The 6000-nt window shown below is 35.2% G+C and overlaps 1 long non-coding RNA gene across 2 annotated transcripts in view; it reads right to left on the bottom strand.

The window, feature by feature from the left end:
* The window catches only part of LOC128251003 (uncharacterized), a 31761-nt gene that overhangs the window by 5242 nt on the left and 20519 nt on the right, over positions 1 to 6000 (bottom strand). The window contains exon 3 of one of the 2 annotated variants that reach the window (XR_016239130.1): positions 1 to 79. The exons of the other annotated variant lie outside the window; for it this stretch is intronic. This is a non-coding gene — a long non-coding RNA (uncharacterized LOC128251003). The remainder of the gene's footprint in view (positions 80 to 6000) is intronic. 2 annotated transcript variants of the gene reach the window in all.

Raw genomic sequence — 6000 nt, 5'->3', positions numbered from 1 at the left:
AATCATCAGTCGCGTTCTTCTATTTCATTTTTTTTGTCTTTTTCCTCAATGTTCCTTCACTTCTTAAAAGCAAGTACTTCTGTAGTTCACAGAATAGACAAATAATAATAATAATAATAATAATCAGTAAGAGGAAGAAGAATAGTAGAAAACAAATAAGAAATATATATGTGTATATATTTATACATGTATATATATATATATATATATATATTATAAGCAAATAATAAAATAACCACAAAACAAAAATCAGTTAAAAAAATCTTCATAACAAAACTAAGAACAACAAGATCATGAACAACTACATTTCGAGATTCTATCGAAATGTGCAAAAGTTATCTTAATTTCCGGCTGTAGTGCACTGTTAAGACAATAATGGTTCTAATTGAAGCTAGTCGTTTCATGTGTGGAGACAATTGAACTGCTGTTAAAGCATCACTGCGACTGAATAAGGCGTCGACTAGTGGAGTTCAGGCCCTTGTCGGTACTAGATTGTTAAATAGAGAGAGAAGAGAGATGGAGATATGTCACTTATATTCTGCTAGCATCATAGATAACTGGTAGACATTTTGTCGCTTATAAACAGACACGAATATTGTTTTGAATATAGTTTGCTACGTCGCTGCGTGCAATATCTTTTTCGGTCTTATCTTTGTTTTGTGTTTTGTTTGTTTTTTCTACTTGTTTTTGTTATGTTTTTATCGTTTTTAGCGTGCTGTTTTTCATTTTTTAGAAAAAAATTGCATTTTATTGATTCTAGCTTTTATAAAGTTATATTTCGTGTTTTATCTTCATTTTTCTTTTCCTTCCTTTTATTTTCACCTTCCGAAAATTACCACAAATTCGAACTCAAAATCTTAATTTTGAATGCATTTTTTAAATTTGGTGTTGTTTTCTATGCGTGTGTTTGTGTGCATGTGTATATTTATAAGCTTCATCATCTCACAGCATGTCGTGTTTAAATGATATACTAGATAAATAATATGACGGTTATTTAAATAAAAATCTACGAGTTCTTACTCTTGTCTCCGAATTATGCAACGTTGCACCTATGACAGAGAGTGAGCTTAATTCAACAAACTTATTTTATCTCGGAACAGCGCAGGTAGTTTGTAAATAGTTATCGTTTAATCTCAGGTGTTTCCTGATCGAGTAGATGTATAGTTTCACGTGTTCCAGTAGCTACCATGTCATTATTTTATATATTTATGGTTACACCGTACAATATCCACTCTTATTTAGAAGGTGTAAAGCAGTATTTCTCAACGTTTTTGCATCACCTCTATAAAATGAACGGGTTAGTCTACAGCCTAATGCATACATACACACATACATATATATATATATATATATATATATATATATACTCAGACACACACACGTATATATATATACATGCATACATACATACATGCATACATATATATTCATACACATATATATATATATATATATACTCAGACACACAAACGTATATATATACATGCATACATACATACATGCATACATATATATTCATACATATATATATATATACATACATACATGCATACATATATATATACATACATACATGCATACATATATATATATATACATACATACACACTTATATATACACATATACACATACACATATATATATACACTCACACACATATATATACATATATATATACACACACATATACATATATATACACACACATATACATATATAGATAGATACACACTCACATTTATATACATACACACACACATACACACACATGCATACACACATATACACACACATATTATATTCAAAAGTAATTTTAGTTAAAACTTTTATTGCAAATTTTATTCAAGCGTTACTTACTACGCATTGTAAAATAACCCACGTCCGACTAAAATATTTCCAACACCCACGTCGAGAAAAGTTAGAAACGAATGCGTTCTGAGGGTGATATGCTTCCTATTAGTACGTGGAGTTATCTCTCGTTTGACTGCGGAAATCGCAAAATGATTGCTGTATAGTTTTATAAAGTGATAGGAACAAGTGATATGTATTTGTAAGGGCCTTCACTCTTGTAGCATTATTATAAATCATTGACTGCGATAAATTCTTATTTCCTGTGTTACTAAGTAGAACATGGACTAAAAGAGAAAAGCTTCAACAAGAGCATCGAACTCACCATAATCGTTTACTAACATGGCTCATAGTACCATAACAATTGCTGTTATTGTTGGCACTCCGTCGCTTACGACGTCGAGGGTTCCAGTTGATCCGATCAACAGACCAGCCTACTCGTGAAATTAAAGTGCAAGTGGCTGAGCACTCCACAGACACGTGTACCCTTAACGTAGTTCTCGGGGATATTCAGCGTGACACAGTGTGACAAGGCTGGCCCTTTGAATTACAGGTACAACAGAAACAGGAAGAAAGAGTGAGAGAAAGTTGTGGTGAAAGAGTACAGCAGGGTTCGCCACCATTCCCTGCCGGAGCCTCGTGAAGCTTTAGGTGTTTTCGCTCAATAAACACTCACAACGCCCGGTCTGGGAATCGAAACCGCGATCCTATGACCGCGAGTCCGCTGCTCTAACCACTGGGCCATTGCGCCTCCACACCATAACAGTATTCAAGAAAGAAAACGTGCACACAATGAAAACACGGCTGATGGTAGAAAGACACGACTAATGATGTGAAAATTCTCTAACACTCTTGAATATTAAAAAAAAAAAAAAAAGATGATAATGAATAGCTTCCTTTTGTTATTAAGCAGGAAGCATCAGATTTATATAGAAAGGAAAAAAGAAATTGAGGTATCAAATACACATTATTATTGTTGTTTACTGTTGCCCAAATCAAGCAGATATCTATTGGGTTGTCCGGAAAATTTGTGTCGATTTATAGTAGCTTACCTTTCGACTTATTTGCCATGAAATCACCTCAATTCTGGGAAGAGGGTATTTTCAAGTTAAAGAAAAGATGGAGACGCATTGTGCAACAAAATGGTTCATATTTGGTTGATTAAAAATGTAATGGCAAGTATTTATTGACCTTTTTTTTTTCTTTTCCTTTAAAAATCGGCACGAACTTTCCGAACGACCCATTACATACGGTAGTGCACACACCTGAAAAAACCTTGTCCAACGAGCCGTTTCTTTATTACTTAAAAGGTAAGGTGTAGCTTGAAGGAGGTTTTGCTGCTATTTCTAGCAGATCAAGCGATCATGTTCCTGCTTCCATGTTGGCCCGATGCCAATGCACTTATTTTTTCGGCCGATATAGCGTTCTAACTGAGAAATCGCAACGTAGTCAAGGGTCGATTTGTCAAGAGAATACCGCTACAATACAGTAGTACACTGCATGTGAATAAATAATTAGATAATAACTATGTGACTGCTATTAGCTATGCCCAGTGCTCTCAGCACATCATGTAATTGTATTAAATGAACTGTGAAACTAGACATTCTTATGACATGTTTTATTGATTCAACTTTTTGTTTTTTGTTTTTCTAATAGATAACTCAATGATACTGCTTTAGTTTTACATCAAAGGACTTACAGGACAGAAAGGACAGAAATGAAAATGTAACATTTATGCATTTTGTAAGAGAATTAGCGGTGTAACTGAAGTGTAATGGTGTCATTTAGAATTTTAAACGTTACTAGCTACATATAATTTATTAGTATTAAATAAAGTCTTTAAAGTGGCTAGCCTGGAATAACCTTTCCTACGCCGGACATAATACCTTTCAGCTTTTCGGGGTCGATGAAATAAGCGCCGGTCAAGTATGGGGTACGATGTAATCGAGTTTTCACACTGGACAAATTGCTTAGCAGTATTTCGTCCGTCTTCATGTTCTGAGTTCAAATTTCGACGAGGTCGACTACCTTCCATCTATTTTGGGTCGATGAAATAAGTACCAGTCAAGCACCGGGGTTGATGTAATTAATTAGCTTCCTCCCCCAAAGTTTCAAACCTTGTGCCTTTACCAGAAAGGATTACCGAGAGTGGAGACGTAGAAACAGGCGAGTTTCTGGTTAAAAAGATTGCAAACTTTAATTCTGCTTTTGAAAGTTTTGAATTCGAACTCCAGTGCAGTTGCTTTTGTTTGCATTCCTCCAAATTTGGCTGGCAGTCGTAATCCATCACCTGACTTAACCCTTATCACTTCTACCTGGTCCTTCGTATACTTTTGTTTAAAGGAATCGAATAAGATTTCCAGTCTCAAAGATACGTTCTCTTTTCTATTACCAGCCTTGGTAACCCTACAAAGTTAGTAAGTGCTGTTCTGGTTATATCATATATAAACATTTCTTCGATAACATAAATGTGAGTCATATAATATAGTTAATATATATTATCTCATATTTTCAACAATAAATATACAAAATTAAAATAAAACATTGAATCTGCATTAAGTAGATACAATGTATTGCATCCTCATTAAGAAAACACAATGAATTCCATTCCCGCCAGCTTCGCTGCAGTCTGATGAATGAAGTAAGCAAAAGGCTAAAACAGCAATACGAAGCCATTTTGTTATGATTTGCTTTGTGTATTGACGTCTGAACTGATCCACACCTGTATTTCAACAAATTTTGTATAATTCTTTGAACCATGACATTCAACAAAAGCATGTATCTGTATGTATGTATGTATGTATGTATGTATATATGTGGTTGTATTGTCCCCTCTGTGTTGGCCACTTGTGGGCAAAAAAAAAAAATGTATATGTGTGTGTGTGTGTGTGTGTGTGTGTGTGTGTGTACGTGTGTGTGTGTGTCTGTGTGTGTGTGTTTGCAAGTACTCACATTTTGAGTTAGGAGCAGCTTTATAATGCTATAATGTAAACATTATCAATGTCACCTACTTCAAAGCCAGGTGAAGCAAATCGCTCCGGCGGTGAAGAAGAACGAAAAATATCGACATTTTGCAGTTATTTCTGCTCTGCAGTGCCGTGCACTCGATTCACCCTCGAAAATAATTCGAATAGCTGAAGTATATTCAGAGAGTATAAAATGTATCTGCTAATGTGATATATATATATATATATATATACATATATATTTGGGTTTTGGGATTTGGTTTGTAAGATTTTTTATAATTTAACACACCCACTGGTAAAATTTACACCTTTCTTTTTTACTTTTCTAACTTTTTCGTTGTGTCTTACAACAGTTTTGACTGTCCGTTATTCAAACTGCGTTCCTTTTTATTTATTTGTGCGCATGTATGTCGGTTAGCGTGTGTGTGTATGCCTACACATGCATGCATGTATGTATGTAAGTATGTATGCATGTATGTATGTATGCATGTATGTATGCATGCATGCATGTATGTGTATGCATGTATGTGTGTGTGCATATGTATAAATGGATGTATTCTGCATATTCATGCGTTTGCGTGTCCGTGTGTGTGTGTGTGTGTGTGTGTGTGTGTGTGTGTGTGTGTGTGTATGTGTGTGTTTGTATGTTTGTGTGTGTACCTCTGTCTCCTTGTGTGTGCATGTCTGAGTGTGCGCGCGTGTGTTCGTTTTGCAACTCTGTACCGTGTTTGTATGTATGTATGGATGGATGTGCATCTCCATATGTGTGGACGTGTAAAAACCACCTTGAAGAACCACAGTAAAGTTTAACAAAAAACTATACATGCAGGTTCAAAGTGCAGCCATCGGTGTCGGTGTAGCTGGAGATGTAGCCGGCCTCTTCATGACCTAGTGGGACAGAAAACTTAAGCATATGTTATCAGAACAGTCCACAACTCTTCTACTCTACAGTAGATATGTAGACATTAATATCATAGGACTAACTCTCGTAACGGTAGTGTAGAAACTGAAAGGAACGTAATGGAGACCATCCAGCAAGGAGCTAACTCCTTCCACCAAAGTATTAAGGTAACTATAGATTACCCCACTAGGCACCCCAACAATAGACTCCCCGTTCTTGATACTGAACTTTGGTTAGAAACTGTGAACAATAGAGTGCAGCTCCTCCACTCCTATTATATGAAA

The sequence above is a fragment of the Octopus bimaculoides genome, chromosome 2 (assembly GCF_046866305.1).
Source record: "Octopus bimaculoides isolate indiv1 chromosome 2, ASM4686630v1, whole genome shotgun sequence".
Classification (NCBI taxonomy): Eukaryota; Metazoa; Mollusca; class Cephalopoda; order Octopoda; family Octopodidae; genus Octopus; species Octopus bimaculoides.
Note: the sequence above shows the minus strand (reverse complement) of the source record. Positions and strands in the feature narration are given on the sequence as shown.